General features: G+C 38.1%; 1 long non-coding RNA gene across 1 annotated transcript in view; it reads right to left on the bottom strand.

Moving 5' to 3' along the window:
* LOC111560836 overlaps nt 1–26,222 on the bottom strand; it is an 88,765-nt gene that overhangs the window by 9,806 nt on the left and 52,737 nt on the right. Inside the window, exons 3-4 of the long non-coding RNA XR_006599340.1 lie at nt 14,522–14,743; nt 13,389–14,352 (exon numbers count right to left, since the gene is read on the bottom strand). This is a non-coding gene — a long non-coding RNA (uncharacterized LOC111560836). The remainder of the gene's footprint in view (nt 1–13,388; nt 14,353–14,521; nt 14,744–26,222) is intronic.

Here is a 26,222-nt window from a genome sequence, read left to right as displayed (position 1 = left end):
GAGGTGTGAGCCCACACATGAAACTTGCTAAGGGCGGCAACCATGTATATTCTACCGAATGTAGGATGTGATTATGTGATTATTTATTGACTGGAAAAAGCAATTTAAGAGAAAAATAAATGGAAATGGGCTTTCAATGCTTGGGTTTCTCAAGATATCCATCGCCTTCCACCAATTATTTCATGCATTTCTTCTGCTGCTGAGGCTAGAAGTGCCACAGAGGTGCTTTCCTTTCATTTGACTATGATACATACACATTCTTTGTTTAATATTATGTGTCTGAAAGCTCTCTCTGGTCAATTGTGGGCAATTACTTGCTACCTAGGGCAAATTGTGGAGGGCATTTATACAGGACATATTTTAGGGTAATATAATCCCAATTGATTTTATTTGCAGAAGAATATATATGCCATATTTTGTCCCTTTCCATGACCACTCTTCGGGTCAACTTTTATAACCACAAATCTGAAGCTGGCACATGGAATACTGCTCGATTCTTTACTCATAATATCAAGTCAAAAATGGTTGTGTTCATAAGGCATTGCATAGTTTCTATCTAATGGTATCAATCTGTGCATCACAGAGCGTTTCTTTTCCTGACATTATTACTTTACTGAAATTAAGCTTGAAACAATCTGATGTCAGATACTGTATATCTACTTTTATTGCCAGCCTTTCTGAGCCCACCATATTGCCAGGACTGCATCTCATTTTAGATGGGTTTAACCAGATATATATTCTCAAGTTTATTGAGAGTTGGATAGATTACATTTCCCATTCTCAAAGAGCAGGCTGGTCCTTTCAGTGCATTTTATAGAACAAATGTAAATTCCCAGGCTGCAGTTGACAAAAATTCATGGTTCTTTTCTTAGTGTCAAAAATAAATCCAGCATAGCATTGGAGATGAGTAAGTGTGGTAGAGTGGGGCAGGCTTCAGTTCACCCTTTCTGATTTAGCAGCAGTTCCGATGTACTTGAGAAATCTGTAAAAGTTCAATTATTATGGTCTAGGCAAAGAGATTTGCTCGCACAACAGAGCTACTGTACTTGAGAATGAATTGTAAGGACTCAATGAAATGAAAAGCACTTTCTGAGCACAGCAAACCCCTTCACTTCCCATCTCCTCTCCCTGCCTTCCTTTCCCCATCTACTTGTATCTTTTGCATGAAGCTTTTCTGAAGGCTTTCACTGTAATTAAAATAAAACACAAGCATAAAAGATTGCCGAATCGCTCCATTAAAATGCAATAAAAATTAGTCTTTTATTACTTTTGGGAATTTAGATATTTAGGAGGTTCGGGATAAGCAAAGAATAGCTATCAAATAAATTTATTAGCAGCTTGACTTGATCAGTTTGTCAAGATGGCTTACATATGTATGTCTTAGAAGGAAAGGCAGATTTGTATGAAAAGGTGTTTTATAGCTAAGGGTAAACCAAACATACTGAATCATGGAAAAAAATGCTCTCTCAAATTCCATGTACTTTATCAACACAACACACAGCTCAGATTGCAGACTGTCTGCTTAAATGCCAAGAGCATGTCCTTCTAAACAAACAGCATCTCTTTCCGTGTTTACATTCATTGATTTGATTCTTTTCTGGTCAAAGCGAGGAGTTGCCCCTAACTATCCATCAAAAATTGGTGTTGCTTTTAGGGGAAAAAAAATGAAGAAAAAAAAATGAAGAGAATTCTGTGGAAAGAATGTAGCCTGACTACTACAAGAGTCAGTCCAGGTATGTCTGCTCTTAACATTCTTCTTTTGTCATGTCCTTTTGCTGTTCCAAGGCTTGAGCAATTAGGGGATTGGTGCAACCAGGAGGAGTTAAGACCTACATAATTCCCAGCAGGGGGTATGTGACCAGTGTTTCTTAAGGAGGAAGGTCTGGTTCCTTATAGTCCCATTTACTCTCATGTTTTTCCTAATTAGCAGATCATAAATAAGGTGGGATCTTGTGGAACCACTGGGTGTCAGTGAGGTAAGGACAGCCTTTGGCTACCAGGGGAAGACACATCTGGATACACACACACACACACACACACACGCACGCGCGTGCAAAACACATAAAACAATTATACAGATATGGTGTATTGTTATTACTTTATAATCACCCACCTATCATATTCACAGTGTGATTGTAAAATAAATTAAAAATATAAAAGGAAAAATTATCTCAAGTTCATAAATTTGAATGAGAGGTAACCTTCTCAGTAGTGCAAAATAAAATTACAGATCCTAGTCACAAGACATTGTTGTGTCTTGTGAAAATTAATCATCGATGAACATATATTTGCCCTAATTGAGGACCGTATCTTACATTCTCAAGGAAATTCAGATGATAAATATTTTTGGAGTATTCACTGTATACCAGGAACAATCCAAAGCACCATGAACTTGTCAAATCCCACCCGTGATCACACTACCCAAGGTGAAAATATTAAAATCCAGGGTGAAATTGTTCTGTTTTAAAGCTATATATAAAAGAAGCTGTTATGACAGCACAATCAACAGAACTTTAAATTATACTAGTGTGGAAAGAAGCTATGAAATTAGTAGCAATACTTAAATATGCCATGGTTACATCCATTTGTTTATTCATTTACTCATTGAACAAATCTGTGTGAAACACTGATTATGTCCATCACTGGATTAGGCTCTGAAGCAGCAACAGTGACCCAGACTAAACCCATGCCCCTCCATTGCTCACAGGGAGGCTGGAATAAATATGCACCCAACCGATCATTTATGAGGGCAACTAAGCTGGGCCTGATGAGTCAGAGAAGGCCTCCTAGAGGAAATGACTCACGTCATGAACAAAGAACAGTTGGCCAAGTGAAGAATGGGGCCCAGAGACAGAGAGAGAGAGAGAGAGAGGTCCCTGAAAGAGGGTTTCCAGTTGAGGTAACAGGGTGTATGAAATCCAGGATGTGAGGGAGAGCATGGTCTACCCTAGGAAGTAGGAGTTCAGTCTCCCAGAAATGCAGGTTGAAGTTGGGAGGAGAGAGCAAACAGGTCATTCAGGGTCTCAAGAGCCAAGAATCTGGATATATTCCATAGGGCAATCAGAAACTTTCAAAGGACTTTATTTTATTTTTTATTTTTTTTAATGTTTATTTATTTTTGAGACAGAGACAGAGTGTGAGCAGAGGAGGGGAAGAGAGAGAGAGGGAGACACAGAATCTGAAACAGGCTCCAGGCTCTGAGCTGTCGGCACAGAGCCCGGTACGGGGCTTGAACCCACGAACTGTGAGATCATGACCTGAGCTGAAGTCGGACGCTCAACTGACCAAGCCACCCAGGCGCCCCTCAAAGGACTTTAAATAAGCAAGGAGATATAGTAAGATATTTATTTTAGAAAAACTACTTTATGGGATGCCTGGGTGGCTCGGTCAGTTAAGCATTTGACTTCTGCTCAGGTCATGATCTCACGGTTGGTGAGTTAGAACCCCGCGTAGGGCTCTGCATTGACAGCTCAGAGCCTGGAGCCTGCTTCAGATTCTGTGTCTCCCTCTCTCTCTGCCCCTCCCCTGCTCATACTCTGTCTCTCTCTTTCTCAACAATAAATACACATTTAAAAAATGTAATAAAAAGAAAAATTATTTTGGTTGTAGTTGAGAGGAGGAGTCCCCAAATTCTTTTATCCTACACCCCATCAGTAAAGCTTTTTGGAGAACTTATTTCTAACATATGATACGAATATTTATTTCTTTATTTATAAATAATACACAGTTCCCACTGTGCTATTACATTTATTTTTAAAACATGCAAAATGAAAGATTTAATGGAATGAACTAATTTTGAAGTGCATTTTTAAAAGTTTTAAATCAATATTTCCTTTTTGAATCTCACCAGTGCCTCTGCTTTATTTTTTTTTTAATTTTTTTAAATGTTTATTTATTTTTGACAGAAAGAGAGACAGAGCATGAGTAGGGGAGGGGCAGAGAGAGGGAGACACAGAATCTGAAGCAGGCTCCAGGCTCCAAGCTGTCAGCACAGAGCCCGATGCAGGGCTCAAACTCACAGACTGAGAGATCATGACCTGAGCCGAAGTAGGACGCTCAATCGATTGAGCCACCCAGGCGCCCCAACCAGTGCCCCTGCTTTAAAACCGTAGACGTTTGTTTTCATGCACTGGGTGTTTAGTTTTGATATGTGTCACTGGTCATCACTGTAAGATTTTTATCATGTATCATTATTGCAGTAAGACCCCTGATAATCTTATTTAAAATTATAAGCCCTTCCTTGGCATTCCCCGTCTCCTTTCCCTGCTTCTTTTGTCTCACGTTACCTTTGAATACTCTACATAATTTGCTTCTTTAGGTTATTATACACCTTCCCTTCTTTCCATGAGTGCAAGAATTTGTCTTTTTGTTCACCACCATCTCCTGGACCTAGAATAGTGCTCGACCCACTGGAGGTGCTCGGGAAATATTTGTCACGTGAACAGGGTGAAGGTCATTATTAATAATTGTGAATGTGTATCTAAATCTCAAATAGTCTTCCTGATAATTTAAAAACTTTTTTGCCTGAATTTTTGTAGACCAATTTAGGCCATCATTATTTTTGTAGCATGAACAGTGAAGCACTCAATCAGGAGTAAGTGAAGGAGTTGCATGAGCTTACACGACCAGCTCTTCTGCAGGAATCTTTCCAAATCATGCGGCCATCCTTTGAGGATCTGTTTAGTGAAAATGAGACAACGTGATCTGGAAGCCCATCTAACTGGGGAGATACAAAGGATATGTACTGGGATAGGCTGGACCAGGCGAACGCACAAGGGATTGTGCATTGTTACCTCGCTCAGTCTATTCTTGTGCTGCAACTCATGTCTGAATGAGGTTGTCAGGGTCAAATTCTATATTGTTTCAATGATGATGAATTTTCTCATTTTTAGATAAAAATAAATATAAGTAGACTTTCTCATGTGTTCTCTCAGCTCAGTGCCTCACCCTAAACACTTTGAAGACATCTAGGAAAGGGAATGAATTCCAGAGGGCCTGGCTGAGTGTAGCAGAGTGGTTAGGCAGTGATCCTGGCTTCCTTCCAGTCATCCAGCTTCACCTGAGGAAGTCCATGTGGACAGGCTCTGAGGTTTTCAGCTTGGAAAGATTCAACTGTTTTGGGGAAATATATTTTCTGCTATGCCTATTTTTTTTAATTTTTTTGAATGTCAATTTATTTTTGAGAGAAAGAGAGACAAAGCATGAGCAGGGGAGGGGCAGAGAGAGAAGAAGACAGAGAATCTGAAGCAGGCTCCAGGCTCTGAGCTGTCGGCACAGAGCCCAACACGGGGCTCAAACTCAGGAACTGCAAGATCATGACCCAAGCTGAAGTCCAACACTTAAATGACTGAGTCACCCAGGCGCCTCTGCTATGCCTATTTTTCAAAAAAATTGAACAAACTGAGGCCAACTCCTCCCCTCCCATATTATACCATATTATCAATGGGTGAAAAACCAAGATATGAAATGATAGTAATATGATATGATAGATATGATAGTAATCATTTTTAGGATTGCCTGTTGTTAACTGTCTCTGCTTAACTGAAAACAGAACCCAAATAAGTAGACTGAAGCTATAGTTAGGGCCCAGTTATGTGTATGGGGATTTACTGATAGTGAATATTTTAAAGTTAGAATGTGGGTGTTGTTTTAAGTTGATTTATTTTGAGAGAGAGAGAGATGAGGAGCAGCGAGAGAGGGAGAGAAAGAACCCCAAGCAGGCTCCACCCTGTCAGTGCAGAGCCGGATGCGGGACTCAAACTCACGAACCAAGAGATCACGACCTGAGCCGAAATCAAGAGCCAGATGCTTAACCAACTGAGCCACCCAAGTGCCCCTAGAATGTGTTTTTAATAATTCCCATGCCCATATTTGTGATCTGTGAAGAATGATACCTGGCGTCCTGCTTAGCACAGCATTTCGTCGGGTCCTTTCAGGAATTTGAGTCAAGGAGAAACTGATTTTGTCGTATTAAAAGTTGTACCGAGCCTCGTGTCTTAATTCACTTCAACTGCTTAAAGTACAATTGATAGTCTAAAGTGGTTGATACTCCTTTTTTAAATTGCTTGTATTACCTATTTTTTTTTAAACCACAATTTATTGCTGCTATTGGGACTGATCCTATAGCATTCATTCCAAGTAAACAGTAAACAGCCTAATTTCAGCTGATGTGGACCATGCTCAACAGAAAAAACAGTGCTGGGAAGGAATATTTCTAAAATTGTGACTTAATATTAAATGTTTTAATATTTTAATAATTCAGCAGGAATTGACCAATTTGTAGCTTACCTCTTATATGGGTTGTATATGAAAGCCAGAGTTAGCCGCCCTGTATTTCTTGAAATAACGTTCTTGTGTCCTTAGAGACTGATGCCAGGTCCCTGAACAGACTTGCTGTTGGTTCCTTAATCCAACTCCACACAGAAGGATAGTTTTAATGGCTTGTTAAAGTCCCTTGTCGCCTTGAGACTCAATTACTCAACTTTAGGGACTATAATCTAATTAAATCATTTCAATAAGAAATCATGATTTTCATCTAAATTTTAATTTAATCTACTCTAATGAATTATACTGAGGTGATTATAGTATCCTTTCAACTTCACCAGTAAAGGCATCTCTGCGTTCACAAAGCGGGGCAAGATCCTTATATGCGGCTTGGTTCTTTCAAGGTTGAAGGCACTCTCTTGCCTAGTCTTCTCTCTCCAAGTGCCTTTCCACGCTATGTTTGTCCATTTTGTAAGTTAATGGCGCCCATATATGCATAAAATGGGACTAGTACACTGAACTTTGTACAAAGTGAATATGAGATGGTATCTCAAGTATGTGCCAAGGGATCTGGACAGCACAGAGCCAAAGCACCCATTTTGGCCATTTTGGCTATCAATACTGACCACCCCAGCTGTATGCAGACGTCTGGAGTCTGAAGAACAAACTGCCTCAGGATTCCATTTATATCATTCAGATAGGTACGATCTTGGGCAACATTTAACATGAATTTGGTTCTAAAAACTTCCGATATAGTGTTGTAAATCACAAAGCCAAAAGGCAAAGGAGACAGAAACAAAGAAGCAAAAACCTGAGGTTCCTAATTTCCCAAACAAGGTATAATCCTGTATGGTTTTGTGATTTCTAACATCTTCCTCTTGTGAGAAGAGCTACTTTTAGAACTTGCACCTAAATTTCAGAAAGAAAAAAAATCCATTAATCAAATGCTAATTAGCATGTATCATTAAATGTTATAGAGTGAGACAGAAAGCCCACCTCCTTATAAATGGCTCATTCCGTTTTTCCTAAACTGTCAGGTAGTTGGCCATTTCTCTCTCTCTCTGATTCAGTTCTTTGCTGTGCAGACTGCAAAATATAATAACTTCTAAGCAGTGTGTAAAACAAAGTGCTCAATTCACTTTATTAAAATATCCAATAATAATTGATTTAAAGGCAATAAAATGTGTTCATTAGAGGGTTTATATTCAAGAAATATTGAAAGTATACCTAAAACTGTCACTTTTATTGTGAATGAACAGGATAATATAATTTGAAAAGAGTGTGATCATACTAAAGATTTGTCCTGCAGCATTATCTGATAGCTCGTAAAGTGCTGAAATTTAATATGATGCTTTCAGTCAGTTTAATTGAAATTTAATTGCCACTTTGGGCAGAAGGTTTAGATCTGATCAATAAAATATTAAAGATTTTGTGCTTTCGCTTGGAACAGCTCCTTTAGCGATGCATCAAGAGGACCCTATATTTTCGGAAATATTTGTTTGTTATAGTTCACACAGCACTCAATATCACTTTCTAATCTGAAAGTTTTAATATGCTGTGCAGACAAATAGTGGAAATAATAAAGCAATAGTTGATCCATTTAATTACAACACGATGAAAGAAATAACGGTCACCTTCAGATTCATGAGAAAGGCATTAATGTAAAAGAGCAATAAATATTTTGAAATGTCAAACCTCAGAAAGACAGAGTCCAACTTGAGCTGGGTTGTAAATCAGACTGAGGGAAGGACCTTGAAAAAAAGATGGTTCTTTGGTATTTTAGAAATAATTACTAATACAAAAAGGGTAATGATGAAACTATAAATTACATTAAAAAGGGCCATTAGAGGAGGATTAGTTTATAAAGCTGAGAGATGGTTCTTAAAATTGTCCTGCTGGTTATTTCTACTTTTCATTTTATTCAGGAACCCCCTGCTCAATTATCTGATTATTAATAAACTAATTGATCACTACTTTGCAGTTCAAATACTAAAGTTAAGTTACCTTTCTCCTTTTGGGGACTCCCATGGGACTTTCACATTATTTTTATTTTAGGTAGGGGGAAAGTTGGAGATATTGTAAGATATACGAACAGTGAACTGGAGACTGACTTTAAGCTAAGCAACATTCCTATTAATGTGTCTTAAAATTAAAAGTTCTTTCAGATCATTATATTCCAAAGATGACCCTGATATTTGTGTCATTATATTCTTTTCTTAATGTCCTCTTTTTACCTACAGAACACTTCAAAAGCTCCATGTTCAAGCACCTATATTTCTTTCTTTCTTTCTTTCTTTCTTTCTTTCTTTCTTTCTTTCTTTCTTTCTTTCTTTCTTTCTTTCTTTCTTTCTTTCTTTCTTTCTCTCTCCCTCTCTCTTTCTCTTTCTTTCTTTCTTTCTTTCTTTCTTGCTTGCTTGCTTGCTTGCTTGCTTTTTTTATTCTCAAGTTAGCTAACACACTGTAGTCTTGGCTTCAGGAGTAGATAACAATGATTCATCACTTACATATTACACCCAGCGCTCATCCCAACAAGAGGCACATATATTTCTTTACTCACCAGTCTTCTATGAGAGTCAAAGTTTAATATCACAGCAAATTGTTTTATTAGGTTCAGTACATCTCTAAAGAAATAAGTATATTTTCTGTTTACAAGAATATTGAAACAAGACTAATTATCTCCAACAACCATAACCACTCTTCTTTTTCTTCTCCAGCCATCTCTGTCCCAGATTTCCCTTGGTTAACTGCATGCTATGTCCATAGTTTTTAGTCTTACAATCTTATTTAAATAGATAACTTATTTTCTTCTGAAGAGGACATATTTTTTTTCCCCGTGACCAGTCAAAAATTGTTATTTTGTGACATCTAGATACTGGACATATTCTAGGGCCTGCAAACACAGAAATGCCTATAAAAAACATTCCTAGCTTCAAGAAACTTATGTTCTACTGGGGGAAAAGACAATAAACACACACACAAAATAAAATAATTTCAAATCCTGGCAAATACTATGAGGAAGATAATATAGGTTAACATGAGAGAGGTAAGTAGTGTGTGTGTGTGTGTGTGTGTGTGTGTGTGTGTGTGTACATGAGCAGCTTTAGCTCCTTCTCTGAGGAGGTGACATCTAGGTTAACAGTGAATGATGATACGGACTCAGCCTTTTAAACATTTAGTGGAACACTTTCCAGTCAAAGGAAAGATAGGCATGAGGCTGATTTCAGGGTATATAAAGAATACCAGTGTGGCACCCCTGCAGTAACCAAGGGAGAGATTAAAAGAAAATCAGAGAGGCAGTCAGGGACCTGGTCGTACGGGTCACATAGAGTCTTGCAGGCCATAGTGATAAGTTTTTATTTTTACTTAAATATAATGGAAAGGCGTGGGAAGGATTTAAGACAAGGCAAGCAGGTAGTGATGGAGTATGTATATGTGTGTGTAGGGGCTGGAGTTGAGTGACATAAAATGAATTATGCTTTGAATAGCTCACTCACGGCTTTGTGGAGGCTGGATCATAGAGTTAACAGTGGTGGTGGAGGCATAAAATCACAGGCTATCACAGCATCCAGGCAAGGTAGCTTGGACCAGTTGTAACGATGGACGTGTTGAGAGGTGGTCAAGTTTTAAGTGAATTTTAGAAGGCAGAACAAAGGACTTACCGATACTTTGAACATAAGTGTGCTGAGGGTAAAAAAGAATTCAAGATTGACGTCCAGGTATCAAGCCTGAGCAATTGTGCAAAGGGCTGAGTACTGAAATAGAAAAGACCCAGGAGAAGTTTTGTTTTGTTTTGTTTTGTTCTGTTTTTTTTTTTGTTGTTGTTTTTGGAATACCAAATAGTTCTGTGTGGCCTTTGTTAAGTTTGAGATGCCTATTGGAGAGCCAAGTGAGATGTCAAATAGGCAGTTGGATCAGAGTTCAAGGAGAAGTATTGACATGGGACATAAACTAAGTTTTATTAACATATAGATGGTATTTGAACTGAATGAATCATCTGAGAGATTGTAGTTAGAGAAAAGAGAGCCAAAGATAGAACTTTGATACTCTATCATGACAGATATGGCAGAACAAGGGAAGCTGGCAAAGCAGATTGGGAAGGAGTGATCAGTGAAGGTGGAGGAAAATTAGTCATGTGTGCAATCACTAAATTCTAGATAAGGCAACATTTAACATAGTTTACTCCTGATCACTGAAGACAAGATTCCTTCAATGGAGCAACAGGAAAGATTTAGTATCTTCAAGAGATATTAGGAGGTTAAAAATTGGACTTGGGGAATACAGACAGTTAAAAAATATAAATTTATTGCAATAGGGAGCAAAGAAATGGAGCAAAGTCTGGAGAAATAAACAGGCTCAAGAAAGATCTTTATTTTTTGTAAAAAGAAAGTTAATATTAAGGAGTATTTTTATGTCTGTGGGAGTGATCAGTTAGAGAAGGAAACTGAATGATGCGGTAGAGAAGAGTAACGGATATGAAGTGAAAGGAAAGGAGCTTGGCTGCATAGCACAGGTAGAACAGTTGGTCTCAGAGAAGAGTGGAGACATTGCTTACATTTGTGCAGAAGGGAAGACAGACTATGTGATTACAGATGCAGGTAGGTTATTGGACTTAGCAGTGGAAATATGCAGTGATTCTGATCGCATCTATTTTGTCCATAAAACATGGAGCAAAAGCATCATCTAAGAGTGAAGGAATAGAGGAACATTAGTGGAGGATTTGAGGAGAGTGAAAGGATGAAATAGACATTTTGAAGAGGAAAAAATTGAATTTAATAGGCAAACAACTAGCATCTTGTATTTCTGAGCGCCAAGTTGAGATTTGTAGCCAATAATTTGAACGGAATCCAGCAAAAATGCATACATGATTTTCTGTAGTAATGTTTACCTGTTTGTTTGCTAGGTTACTTATCCCCCTTTCTTACCTACTTCTTAAGTCAAGTCACCCAGGAAAAACATATGACAAAGCACAAATCAATTCAGGTTTAGCAATGGATGGCCATCTGATTCATAACTTCATGGTAGCCATTAAGACACATACCAACAAGGGGCGCCTAGATGGCTCAATCAGTTGAGTGTCTGACTTTGGCTCGGGTCATGATCTCACAGTTTGTGAGTTTGAGCCCCGTGTCGGGCTCTGTGCTGACAGCTCAGAGCCTGGAGCCTGATTCAGATTCTGTGTCTCCCTCTCTCTGCCCCTTCCCTGTTCATGCTGTCTCTCTCTGTCTCTCAAAAATGAATAAATGTTAAAAAAAATTTTTTTTTTAAAAAAAGACACACACCAATAAAAGTGAGGAAGAGACATTATCCCGACTGTAAGAAGTTAATACTCTTAAGTGGTGGAAGCCACAGTCTTTCCGCTCACTTTCTAGGAGGCATGCTGGACTTCTACAATTTAAATTTGAAGCTCTTCATAAGTTTTGCCTCCAAAATTTGTATATTCTCTTGAGAGTGTAATTTGGGGCCCTCCCATATTATAGTTCTTAATTATTGATCTGTTGTTTTTTCAAGAATTAAAAAAATTACAAAAGATATACTATTGTTAACTAAATGTTGGAAAATATAGAAAACCAGAAATATGAAGAAACTTTTTCTGACTATACCACAGAAAAACAGTCACCACTAAAATTTGATGCCTTTACCATTTCATTGTTTTGGGTTGGGGGTGTGTGTGTATGTGTGTGTTTGTTCATGGATGTTTTGGTAATCATTTTCCTTTGTTTAAATTGTACTCTGAGTACCTTATTCATTGCTGTGTTATTGTAAATCTGTTCATCACGTGGAGAAAAGGTGCAATGGCTAAGAAGGCTCACTATGGAGTGAGACTGTCCTTTTCAACCCTGGCTTCTCAACTTGCTTAGTGTGTTTGATCTTGCACAAGTTATTCAGCCATTCGGTGGCTCAGTTTTCTCATTTTTAAAATGGGGATAATACTTTCCACCTCACTGAGTGATTAGAAAGATTAAGTAAGTTATTGCATATAAAATACGTAGAACATGCCTGTCACATAGAAAATGCACAATTGAGTTTTAACCATTATTAATTAGAAGTGTTAATGTATATTCGAAAGGTTATTTTCCTGGAAGTTTATATATCTAAATTTTTATTGCAGAAGTCACATAGGTTTTTGTTAAAATGTAGAAATAAAGAGGACAAATACAATGCAGAAATGAAGGAAACCAGTAATTGTGACTGGCAGTGAAAACACTCCAGGATAACTACTATTAATGGTTTCATGTATATCCCTCTGAAAGTATACCTTATACATGTGCCAGGATAGTTCAGGGAACCCTGGGCATGGCCCAGCTAACAGATATAATTATTCTGGGTCTACAATTAATATGCTTCATTCTGCTGGTGATGGGAAGTGAATCAGACAGGTAACAAGTCACTGAGACAGGCTTGATTCTAGTTAGGAATTTTAACATGTTAGTGACAATTTTAGGGTCAAGTTAAAGTGTTTTGATAAATACCAGCAGCCAAGTTATTTACAGAGCCTAATTGTAGATGGCAAACATCTTCATAATGCTTTTTGTGTATTTTCTTTAAAATATTAGATACTCAACATGGTATTCGTTGCGTATAGATTGTGTGCTAGGAATCCTGGGGCTGGGGACATAGTTCTCTGATCTTATAGCGGTAAAATAATAATGTATTTTATAATTTTGGCATTCAGCGAACATCCCTTTTGTGGCATTATGTTGTGGCCTAAGTCACATTTTGGAAATACATTAATAAATACAAACATTTGGTTAGTTTTGGAAGATTCTGGCCTGTATCTGGGCAACAACAGCCCATCGAATCGCAACAGTAAACTTTCTTACTTTTTGCGAAGAGTATGGCAAATGGAATTTACATACTGGGACGTTACCTCAACTTTTCACCAGAAGAGTCTACATGGTGTAGAAAAACACAGAGGCACCATCTCATAGAAAATGACGTCATTTGGATTTTATAGATGTGGGTATAAAACCAAACGCCGCCATTTACGGTGTGGACTGGGGCACATTATTTAGTTCTTTGTGCCTTAGTTTTTTCATGTATATGATAATGATGATAATACCTACCTTGTGAGGTTTTCCATGATAATTAAATGAGACATTGTATGTTATGAAGCATGCACTTACATTGTGGTCCTTGCTGCTCGTTTTCAGGAAGAGGGGATCTCTGTGAGCCCTTGACAGGATGATAAAGCAGGCCAGGAGCTTTGTTACCACCATGGCTCTGAGGACACTACCAGCTTCTTCAGTTTGCAGTGAGGGGCCTGCTGGCTTGAGGCCACCTGGCCGCAGGCTGCAGAGGGGTGGGAGAGAGGCGAGGTAGGAAATACTCTCTTCTAATGTGAACAATGGGAGGCATGGATAAGTTTTAAATGATCGGTTTTAGCATCAGCATGATTTCAGCCTGAATTTTCCTTTTGATAACTGCTGGCAAAGAATGAAAAGCTTCAAATATTTTCAACTCCTCCTTTCCATCACCAGACAATAATGTACTCTTTCTTGTCTATCACTTTATTCACTAAATTAGTCCATGTTCTTATCCATCTCTACCAGTGCCCTCTTCCTCAGAAGCTACAGACTGATATTATCCCTGAAACCCAAATGCAGCTCCTCTTTGATATAGATTTGGTCAAAGAGAAAGCTCGAGCCTTTTCTTGGGGCCTGAAAAACTTAAATCACTCAATCCTAAATTTATGAAGGGATAATGGGGACTAGCGAATCAGGGTAAGCAGGGGAAAGTCCTTCTCCCCCCACTTCTGCTGATTTGATTCAGGACTAAACCTTAGTTTCCCCATCTGTAAGACAAAGATGCTTTTCCACCTTGTTATCCCTGAGGAATGTGAAGAATCTGAATGGTGAATGGTTTGATCCTAGTAGCGAGAAAAGAATAAATTGCTCACTTAATAAATTGTCAGGCCACTTGGGTACTATTTAGTAGATTACCTTTTCCAGAGCGCTAAATGATAGTAAATGGCAAATGGCAGTAACTGGAAGAGTTAATGCAGCTTTGATCTCTTGAACTAAAAGACTCTATAGTTTCCTTAGAATGAGAAGGAATTACTTCTTCCCTTTTATCTGCAGCCCAGTAAACCTTCGAAAAAGGAAGACATTATTACTTTTTCCCATCTTGCATGACCGTTAAATAAAAGGGACATCATAGCTCTACACGCAGATACACACACACCAAAAGTGGCTATTACGATCTCAAAAAGAATTCCTTAGAAGTATCATTTATCATTCAATTAATCAAAAATACTTACCGAGTACTCACTGTGTGCAAGCGTTTGTGCGAGGAGGAGCACATGTGAATGAGGGAGCCTCTTCCTTTTAGATGCCCAACACGAGGAGAAAATATTTTCTCCAGGTTCTTAATCTCACATTCCTTTCAAAGAGCTGGCACTTCATATACCACTTTGCATTCTAATCCCCACTGCTGGTAACATAGATGGTGGCACATATGGACCACAGGAGAAGGCCAGGACCTAGGGGAAATATATGTTAAATTATATTTTAAATACTTCTCCAATTTCTCCAGTCAGGGACCGATTATGACCAGAAACAACACAAAAGGTATCTGTCTTACTTGGTGGAACCTTCCAGAACTGTTCCTGGGAGCAAGTACAAGGCACAGGGCAAACTGTCCTCTGTGTATTACTGCAAGGTGTAGTCACCGTAGCTGACAGTTACACTGTTAGTGCTATGCTGGATGACCTTGCCATAGCCAAGGGGCAGATTTAGTCTGGAAGGAAAGGGTGCACTTCTTGGGACAAGACTATGGTTCTATTTCCTAAAAAGATTTTGTGAGATATTCTCAAGTCATGGTTGTTAAAGAGAACCAAATTTCAGGAACTGGCAATGCAGATAGGCTAACACAAGAGGGAATGCCCTGATTTCAACTTAATTCTGGTAGATGTCTTATTGATTCTGAGCTGCTTCCACACAGTATGGGTAGTCTGAGTGGCAAACGCTGTCTTCTTAATTTGAAAAGTAGTATATGCACATGGTAGAACAAATAGAAACCCCAAAATATACCCACAAATATACAGAGTTAAAAAAATCTAAAACTCGGTTCTACTACCCAGAGATAACTGTTCTTAACATTTGGTATATTTTTCCTTTGTATTTTCTAAATTGGAATCATATTGTATATTCAGTTTTGCAGCCTGCTTTTATTCATTTAGGAACATATTGAACACATTTTCCCATGTAATTAAATATTCTTTGAAAACATTATTTTAAATTACTGCCCGGTTCCCCTCTTATTGGGCATTAAGATTGTTTCCTAGTTTCCCCTCTACAGAAATAAGACTTCATTGAATATTCTTATTCGTAATATCCGTTGCCTATTACTTCTTTAGATTCTTAGAAGTGACATTACTGGCTCAAAGCGTATAATTTTTCAAGGCTTTTGATATATTTTGTCAGATTGTTTTCTGGGAAGATTGTACTATTTTATACTCCCATCTATCTGTAGGCCTTTTAGGGTACTGTTTGATGACTAACGCTGGGTTCAAGAGCTCTGAGCCCAGACAAAAAAATCACACGATTCACTAAAACTTGGGTTGTTCTGGTTTTTAGTATAGACAGAGCTCTTTCCTTTTTCAGAATGAATTGGACTTTACAATGTTGTGTAGAAGAGAGTTTTGACTCTCATGGTCCCAATTGTATGGATAATTGTACATTTTGTATTTCTACTACCAGTTAGAAGTGATAAACATGTAAAATTTTAAACACACACACACACACACATGCATATTTTAAGCAGAAAAGTTTTACATCTAAAGATATATTCTTTGTATGTTTTTCTTAGTCTGAGTAGGATGAAAATACCTTCTATACATCCACACTCACTACTTCTGTATGTATTTGTTGATATATATTAAAACTTGGCATAAAGCTCATTCATATATTATGGATGAGCCACCATACTAATATTTTGTACCTGTTTTCAACTTAACATATTAAGAATGTTCTTCTAATTTTGACAAGTTCTTTTTTAACGAATTTTTAATGACTGCATAGTATGTTGCTTGAGATCATGCCAAAATCTATTCAAATAACCACCAATGTGGTTTGAGAGTCTATTCTCAATTGTAGGCCATTATTGAAGATTTCATCTATTCTCAATTTTAGGATATTATAAACACACTTGTAAATAATCATTCCATACACCTTTAGTTATTTTATTAAATTCCCAGAAGCACAATTTCTAGGTCAAAGATCATTTATAGTTTAAACTTTTTGAGAACTATTAAAAGACAACCAGAAACAAATAGAAAGTTTATACCAAACTATCTTTCTGTGGGCAATGATAAGAGTACATAAAAAATTTGTAATATAGAATTTTAAAATTTATTTCTTGTTTTATCTTTTTGTAGCTTGTCTCTATTAGTTTTCTATTGCTACTCTAACAAATTATTATAAATATAAGGGCTTTGGACAATACATATTTATTATCTTAGGTCAGAAGTCTCATGTGGGTCTTACTGGGCTAAAACCAAGGTGTCTGCAGGCTATATTCTTTTCTGTAGGCTCTCCATTTCCTTGCCCTTTTCACCTTCTGGAGGTCACCTGCATTCCTTGGCTCGTGGCCCCTTTCCTCTATCCTTAAAGTTTGCAAAGGCAAGTCAAGTCCTTCCATTGCATCACTCTGATCTTTTCTGTCTCCCTTTTTACTTTAAGGACGCTTGTGATTACTTTGGACCCAGCTGAGTAATCCAAGATACTCTCCCCAGTTCAACATGTGGAACTTAATCGCATCTCTGAAGTCCTTTTTGCCATGTAAGGTAACAAATTCCCAGTTAGGGGGAGGAGGGTGTGGACGTTTTGGGGAACCATTATTTTGTTAACCATGTTGTCCTTGTTCCTTTTATTACTCATATTCCTGATGGAACTTCAATTTCTTTTTCCTTGTAGATTCTAATGTGGATCCAAATATAGACATCTTGCTTCAGATACTAGTATTTATTAATTTAGGTATCAACCCTTAATGTGGTTCTCCCTTGATCATTTGCTAAGCAGCATGGTATTTTAAGATGGACAAAGACCATTATTTTATTTGTTCCTTAACTTTCAAGCTTCTTCCCTCCAAGGGTACATTTTTCATTCCAAAGCCACAGGAACTGGTGTCACTTTTTCTCTGTACTGATAACACAGGATTAAAATTGTTGCACCAAATAGTCTTTTATTTTTCCCTCTCCTTCTAATTTATCACAAGCAGATATTCTACCAGAAGTTGGGAAAAAAGATTTCCAGCTGATGGGCAGCACCTCTACCTTGTGGAAGATTCATTGCTCTGCACATTTTGAATCTGCTGACAAGAAACTTGGAGCAGAAGTAATCAGAGCCCTCGCAAGATTGATTTTTGTCCCCTGCTGGCATATGGCATAGAGGGTGGAAAGGCGCTCATCTCTCAAACTAATCTTAACTATTTAGAAGCCATTATTGCAGGATTACAAATCATCAGAATACCCCCTTTTTTTCGAACAACGTTATTTATTAGCAAGACCTTCAAATTAGTCTTGTGTCTTGGCTTTACACTACTCTTAAAATCAACCCTGATGTAAGTTTTGTCTAAAAAGCATTGCACTTAGCACTATCACTTTAATTGCACACACGTTAAACCAAATTCCATTTCCAGTTCACATTTTAAAAATAATTCAAACCAAAATGCAAATTGATTCTTGTCTTCAGTTTGTAAGAAATGCTTAAAGTCAACTTGTCATGAAGGAGAAATTGAATCTATTACCTGTACTCTTCCAGGAAGGAAGATGTATGGAAAGGAGAATAGTGAGATTTATCTGATGTTTGGCTGATATATGGGTATATAAAATCTTAAGTAATACTGATAATGTCACACAATATTGCAACATATATTTTCAGTTGAACATTATAAGACAATAAGGCATAAATGGAAATTAAAGGGAAAAATCTGAATGGTTGTCAGGGAACACTTTTTCATTCAGAGAATCATAAACATATGGAATGGTGTGTCAGGCAAAGTTTCCAAGATGAGAATATTAGAGTAATTACAAAATGGATTTATATTCTGAGGATTGAAGTGCACACAATGAGAAAGAGCTTTGAGTCAAATGATTTTTAACCACCACTCCCCCCAAAAGCACTTCATGAAAATGCATTCACAAGTATTATTTAAAACTATGAGCTATCAGAAAGACAGAAGTGTTTAATGCCTTAAGAAATATCTATTTCAAAAAACAAAAAGAAAAAGAAGGTAAGAAAAAAGAAAGGAGAGATAAAACAAAGATTGGAAGGGGAAGAACCAAGTGGTGTGAGGGAAGACTTAATGGAAATCTATTTAAATGAAATGGATGTATTAATTCAACTTCACAAATCCTGATTAAAGACTAGAAACTTGGTCAAAGTCACCTTAAAGATTTTTTGAGACTTGGCGGGTGATATATTTTTTTTTTTTTAGCATAGTTGCCTTAGGTGTTCCACAAGTCTTGTACCAAGAATTATTATTCTTTATATCTGAATCCATTCATCCCCATCTTCTGCCTCCTTATTCAAAACAAATATTCTATGATCACAAAACACTAGACTTTTATAAACATATCACAGACTGCTCCCTCTTCAACTTATTGCTATGGATCCACTAAGCAGAGATTCTGTATTTAATGTTGCAGCCAGGGGCTCTAAGAGTTTTGTTGGTTGGATGAAACATAGGTGCCTCAGAGTAACTAAGCCGAAAATGCTGACCTGCCTGGGTTTGCTGTGGAGGAAAGAATTCAAAAGACTTAGGGAGAAACCTTAGAGAGGATTTGTCATTTAAGACCAACATATCTGCCCTGGGAAGAATAAAAGACACACCTTCTACCACAGCTGGGAGAAATAAATTTGTAAGGGGAGTACCAGTATCCTTTTTTTTTAATGTTTATTTATTTTTGAGAGAGAGTGAGAGAGAAAGCACAAGTGAAGGAAGGGCAGACAGAGTGGGGAACAGAGGATCTGAAGCAGGCTCTGTGCTGACAGCAGTGAGCCCCATGCAGGGCTCAAACTCATGAACCCAGAGATCATGACCTGAGCTGAAGTCCAAAGCTCAACCAACTGAGCCACCCAAGCACCCCATATCCTTAAAGAGCTCTGTGATCACTCTTCTTTGTAGGCCATACCTTACAGTGGGAGCTATGGCCACTGACTGGGAAACGTAAACGCAATAAGAGTGATTGCAGCTGCTGTTCAAAATGTGATGTCACTGTTTGAGTAAATCAACATACCCTTTGATACCTAGCTAGTATGCAGCTGTTGACCTGGCCATTGTTCCCTCCCCTTCCCCAGTACCTGTTGGTAAAGGCTGCCAGAAACTGTTTTCTTTCAGCTGGCAAGTCCAACAATACTCCTTCACTGTCCTACCTCAAGCATAAAACGTCTCCAGCCCTCTGTCACAATTTAGTCTACAGGCATCCTGATCACCTCTCCCTTCTGTGGTCCATTATATTGATGACGTTATGCTGATTAGACCTAGTGAGCAAGAAGTAGCAACTACTCTAGACTTGTCAGGCATTTGTGTGTCAGAGGGTGAGGAATAAATCCAACAAGAATTCAGGGACCTTCTAGATTCCACATATAAGGGATTCTACCATGATGTGCCCTTTAGATATCTTACAATTTTATTTGCCAATTATACCTCAATAAAGCTGAACAACAACAACAACAACAAACCGCAAGAGCCCTCTACCTGAATTTCTAGAGGTCCAGTGGTATGGGCTATGTTGAGATATCTCCTCTAAGGTGAAGGATAAATTGTTGCATCTGGCTCCTCCCACAACCAAAGAAGAGGCACAATGCCTAGTGGGCCTGTTTGGATTTTGGAGGCAATATATCCCTCCTAAGGATGCGCTACTCTGACCATTTATGGGTGAGTGATATGAAAAACTACTTGTGTTGAGTACAGCCGAGAGCAAGAGAAGGCTCTGCAACAGGTCTAGGCTGTTGTGCAAGCTGCTCTTCCACTTGTGTCTTATGGTCCAGCAGATCCAATGGTGCTTGAAGTGGCAGTGGCAGACAGGGTGAGGTGAATTTCTGTAAGTGCAGGCTTTTAGGATTTTGAAGCAAACCTCTGAGAGTCTCTGTAGGAAACTACTCTTCTTTTGAGAGACAAAATGTTTCACCATAGCCACCACGTTATGCTGTTCATCACGACTTATTTGATGCACCAGGCCACCAAGTTGAGCATGCACAGTGGCACCCCATCATCAAATGGAAGTGGCAGATAAACATTGGGCCTGAGCAGATCCTAGATAAATAACAAGTCATTTACATGATGGAGCTTAAATGGCTATGCCCACTCCTGCCACACCACCTTCTTTCTCCCAGTACGCACCTATAGCTTCATAGAGAGTTCTGTATGACAGTTGACAGAGGAAGAGAAGACTCAAGCCTGGTTTATAGATGGTTCTACATGAAATGCAGGCAACATTTGGAAGTAAACAGTTGCAGCACTACAGCAGTGGGACATGTCCTTCTGGGACATCCCTGAAGGACAGTGGTGAAGGGAAATCTTCCCAGTGGGAGGAAGAACTTCAAGCAGTGCCCTGGTTGTTCACTTTGTTTGGAAGGAGAAATGTCCAGATACACAATTATGTACTAATTCATAGGCTGTGACTAATGGTTCAACTGGATGGTCGGGCACTTAAAAGAAACATATTGTAAAATTGGTGACAAGGATGCCTGTGTAAGAGGTATGTGGATAAACTTCTCTGAATTGGAGAAAAAACTGAATACACCTGTGAATGCTGAACAAAGAGTAAACATCTAAATAATAAAGTGGATGGAATGACTTATCATGTGGAGAGAAGTCAGGCCCTTTCCCCAGTCACCCCTATCATCACCCAGTAGGCACATAAACAAAGTGGCCATGGTGGCACAGATGGAGTCAGACATGGACTCAGCAACATAGACTTCCACTCACCTGGGCTGACCTGACTATTGCTACTACTGAGTGCCCAATCTTCCAGCAACACCAGACCAACACAAAGTCCCTAATATGGTACTATTCCCCTGGGTGATCAGCCAGCTACCTGTGACGGATTGATTATATTGGACTACTTCCATCATGGAAGAGGCAGAATTTTGTTCTTACTGGAACACTTTGGATGTAGCTCTGTCTTCCCAGCACGCACTACTTCTGCCATCTGTGGATTTGCTATATGTCTTACCTACCACCACAGTATTACACACAGCATTGCTTCTGATCAAGAAATTCACTTCATAGCAAAATAAGAACATGAATGGGCCTATGCTTGTGGAATTCACTTGTCTTTCCATGTTTCCTCACAATGCTGAAGCAGCTGGTTTGATAGAGTGGTGGAATCGCCTTTTGAAGACTTAGTTACAGTTCCAGCTACAGTTCATGGCAGTAGCCTTGCAGGACAGAGGTAAGGTACTCCAGAAGGCTATATATGCCCTGAATCAGTATCAAATATATCGTGTTATTTCTCTAACAGCCAGGATTCATGGGTCTAGGACCCAAGGCATGGAAATCAGAGTGGCATTACTCACTATTACCTCTCGTGATCCACTAGCAGAATTTTTGCTTCCTATATCTGCAACCTTACACTTTGTTGGTTTTCAGGTCTTAGTTCCAAAGGGAGAACAGTTTCCCCTAGAAGACACAACAATGATTCCATTGAACTGGAAGTTAAGATTGTTATCTAACTATTCTGGATTCCTCATGACTCCAGATCAACAGGCAAAGAAGGGAGATATGGTGTTGACCAACTGGGCTGATTGATACTGACTACCAATGGGAAATTGGACTGGTACTCCACAATGGAGGTAAGGAATAACATGTCTAGAATATAGAGATCCCTTACAGCATTTCATAGGATTACCATGCTCTGTGATGGAAAGCCAATAGAAAACTACAACAATCCAGTTCAGGAAGGAGAACTAATGAGACCCTTCAGGGGTCTCATTACCCCTCATTACCTCATTACCCCAACTCATTTACCTGTTGGCCCACTCCAACAGGTAAAACAAAAACAAAAACAAAAAACATAACACATGACCATTTGAGATTCTTGTTTCAGGCAAAGGTAATATGGAATGGGTAGTGGAAGATAGTTATGAACACCAGCTCAGACCATATGACTAGTTACAGAAATGAGGACTGTAACTGTCATTTTGTTATGAATGTTTGTCTTTGTGTTTGTATGTGTATATATCATTGTTTTCTTCCCTTTCTTATCCCTTTATCATGTAACATAAGATGTATTTTCTTTATAACAAAGAATTTAAGGATTGTTAACTTTACATCATGGTGTTTAAGTTGTGAGATATCAAGGAGAAGAGTAAACATCAATTCAAACCTTTGCATCCTTTAATGGCAAAAGGTTAGTGTGTTTTCAGTTGTATATGGAACAGTTGTAGCATTTTAGGCAGTTATTTTCTTTATTAGGAGATTAAGTATGGTTAAAAGAGCTGTATGGGTGTCAAATCGATAAAGGGTGGGCTTGTGATGGTTAATTTTATGTGTCAACTGGGAGGGTATTTTTGGATGAGATTAACATTTAAATTGGTGAACCGTGAGTAAAGCAGATTTTTCCCATAATGTGGGTGAGACTCATTCAATCAGTTGAAATTCTGAATAGAATAAAAAGACTGACCTTCCTGAGTAAGAGGTAGTACTCCAGGAGACTGCCTTTAGACTTCATCTACACCACTGGGAGATGAATGGGTAACTCTATCTGGCAAAAGAGACTTTTCATATATATATATTTCAATATATATATATAACTTATTGTCAAATTGGTTTCCATACAACACCCAGTGCTCATTCCAACAAGTGCCCTCCTCAATGCCCATCACCCACTTTCCCCCTCTCCCCCACCCCCCATCAACCCAAAAGATACTTTTCATATGTGGTTACAAAACATGAGAAGATTATCTTGAATTATCTACTAAATCTAATGTAATGTAAAGGGATCATACAAAAAGGAGGAAGGTAAGTCAGTCTCCAGCCTGTTGGCCTTCAGACTGGATCATATCATCAGCTTTCCTGGGTTTCTACCATGACAGCCCAAACTGCAGAGTCTGGACTTGGCAGCTTCAATAATCACATGAATCAACTCCTTACAATAAAATTCTTTCTAAATATGTACACATACGTTGGTTTTGTTTCTCTGGAGAACCGTGACTAATACATATTCTAATATTTTACTTCATTTTTGATTTGAGTACTTGTAATAAAAATAATTGTCTTCTGACACAATGGTTTCATTTTGTATTCATTATATTTTTAAAAAGTGAGATGAAAATGCTTAAAGAATTCCTGTAGAATTAAAGCATTATTTTAAAGAAATTATATCACCTTGTGATTGATTGAGTGAAGGAATTTACATACTTTCTAGAATGGAGAGTTTCTATTAAAAGTTTTGTTTTTTAATGTTGAATGGAAATATGTAAAGATAAATACAAGCCTATTTAGGAGACTTATGTGATAGAAATGGTTTCAAGATAATCAAAAGCAGAACCAAACCCATAAATACAGAGAACAAACTGATGGTTGCCAGAAGGGAGGGGATAGGGGAGTGGGAAAAACGGATGAAGGAGAGTGGGGAATCCAGGCTTCCATTTATGGAATGAGTAAGTCATGAGAATAAAAGGCACAGCATAAGTTGTATAGTAAAAAGTATTATAATAATGGTGGATGGGGCAGATGGTAACTACACTTGTGGTGAGCACAGCATAATGTATAAACTTGTCGAATCGTTATGCTGTACACCTGAAACTAAGGTAACATTGTATGTTAACTATACTGAAATTTAAAAAAAAATTAATTAAGCAAAACTAGTTTTATGAACCAGGAAAATAATTGCTTACTTTTTAAGGGTGAATATTTTATAGCTCTTTGTATTTGGTACTGTGTTAATCATATTTCACAAAAGCATTGGGGTCTTTGAGCTGTTCTTTTTTTTTTAAATTTTTTTAAGATCTTCATTTATTTTTGAGAGAGAGAGCATGAGCAGGGGAGGAGCAGAGAGAGAGGGAGACACAGAATCTGAAGCAGGCTCTAGGCTCTGAGCTGTCAGCACAGAGCCCGACGTGGGGATTGAATCCACAAACCGTGAGATCGTGACCTGAGCTGAAGTTGGACGCTCAACCGACTGAGCCACCCAGGAGCCCCTGAGTTGTTCTTTAATAAAATAACTTTATGTGTGAGTTTAGCAGTTCTACCAACAACACTGTAAGCTTTGGAGAGGTAGAGAACTTAGCCCTCATAGCAACAAAAATAGTGGAATATTATGGTAAATATAGCATAGCATAGCATTGGCTATGTAGTGTAATACATAAATATAACAAGTGCTCACCAAATACTCTACTTGTGGTTTTACTATTGACCACTATGTCTTGCCTTTCCGGATCAATCACCTGGATAAACTGACTTAACTAAAGTAAGATTAAAAATAAAAAACCAAAATGAGCCTATGGAAAGGGATTATTGCTAGAGATAATTATTGCTAGAGATTATTGCTAGAGAGATCAACAACATAAATATAAATTGTATTCATTTTCTATAGTTGCTGTAACAAGTTACCAAATACTCAGTGGTTTAAAACAACATCAGTGATCTTATTCTGTAGGTCAGAAGTCTGAAAATGGGTCTTACAGGGCTAAAATCAAGGTATTGGCAGCGTTGTATTACTTCTGGAGCCTCTAGGGGAACATCCCTTCTTTGTCTTTCTCTGCTTCTGTAGCCTTGCTCCGTTTCTGCATTCACTGGCTGGTGGCTCCTTTCCAACACTGGCATTTCTCTCACTTTTGTTTCCATTGTCACTTCTACTTCTCTGATTCCCTGCCTCCCTCTTATAAGGACCTTTTTGACTACCTTAGAGTCACCGAGATCATTTAGGACAATTTTCCCAGTTAAGAGCCTTAACTTACATATGAAAGGTCTCCTTTGGGGTGCCTCGGTGGTTCAGTGAGTTAAACATGGCTCAGGTCATGATCTCACAGTTTGTGGGACTGAGCCCTACATTGGGCTTTGTACTGACTACATGGAGCCTGCTTGAAATTCTCTCTTTCCTTCTCTCTCCCTAAAATAAATAAATAAGCTTTAAAAAAGAGAAAAGTCCCTATTGCCATGTAAGGTAACATATTCAGATTTTTAGAGATTAAAACATCGACATTGTCTACCACATAAGTCAATATTTACTAAAAGAGTTTCACACTCCTTTTCTTAATAATATGAAGTATGTATGTCTTTTCATTTTGCCAAATAAACTTAAAATCTAAGAAATTTGGATTAAGTATGTGTGGAGGATTCTACAATGAAATGTGTTTTGATGTTTCAACAGCAGATGTATCACCCAGGGACACTCTCCTTAGGAAACAGCAGGAATCTCCTGCCTACTCTCTCTTCTGGCTTGGAATTCATCTCTTTGCCAGCTGCCAACTTTAAACTGTAGTGAGCCTCTCAGTTTATGGTCCTTTCAAGCTAAAATCTGTTACACTGGTAGGGAAATCGTAATGTTTACATAAATCAATAATTGCAAAGTATATGATTCCATAAATTCATAGTCTACCCGAGTGTTATTAGCTGCATTTGCGTTTAGCATGCTTAGCCTATCAAACAACACATACAATTGAACTCATTTACATACCTACCTAGGTTTATAAAAATACAACTTTTGATTCAGGAATTTTTTTTTAATTAGGATAATTCTATATTCAAATAATTCAAATTGTGCTGTAAATACCCTGGGAGATTCTTTAGGTTTTCAACATGGTGACACTTTTGAGTGAGGCTGGAAAGCTCTTACTAGAAATTTACTCCCCTCTCCATCACAGATATGAATACAAGTTCTAATTAGAAACTGGAAGTGGACTCAAGGCTGCCAGCTCCAGGTGAATCTAGGTTCTAGATTTAGAAATTTTATTTTCTTTCCTAATTTTAGTGCCCATTTCTATGTTAGTTTTAAAAGTTAACCACACTAC

Source organism: Felis catus, chromosome B3 (assembly GCF_018350175.1).
Source record: "Felis catus isolate Fca126 chromosome B3, F.catus_Fca126_mat1.0, whole genome shotgun sequence".
Lineage (NCBI taxonomy): Eukaryota > Metazoa > Chordata > Mammalia > Carnivora > Felidae > Felis > Felis catus.
Note: the sequence above shows the minus strand (reverse complement) of the source record. Positions and strands in the feature narration are given on the sequence as shown.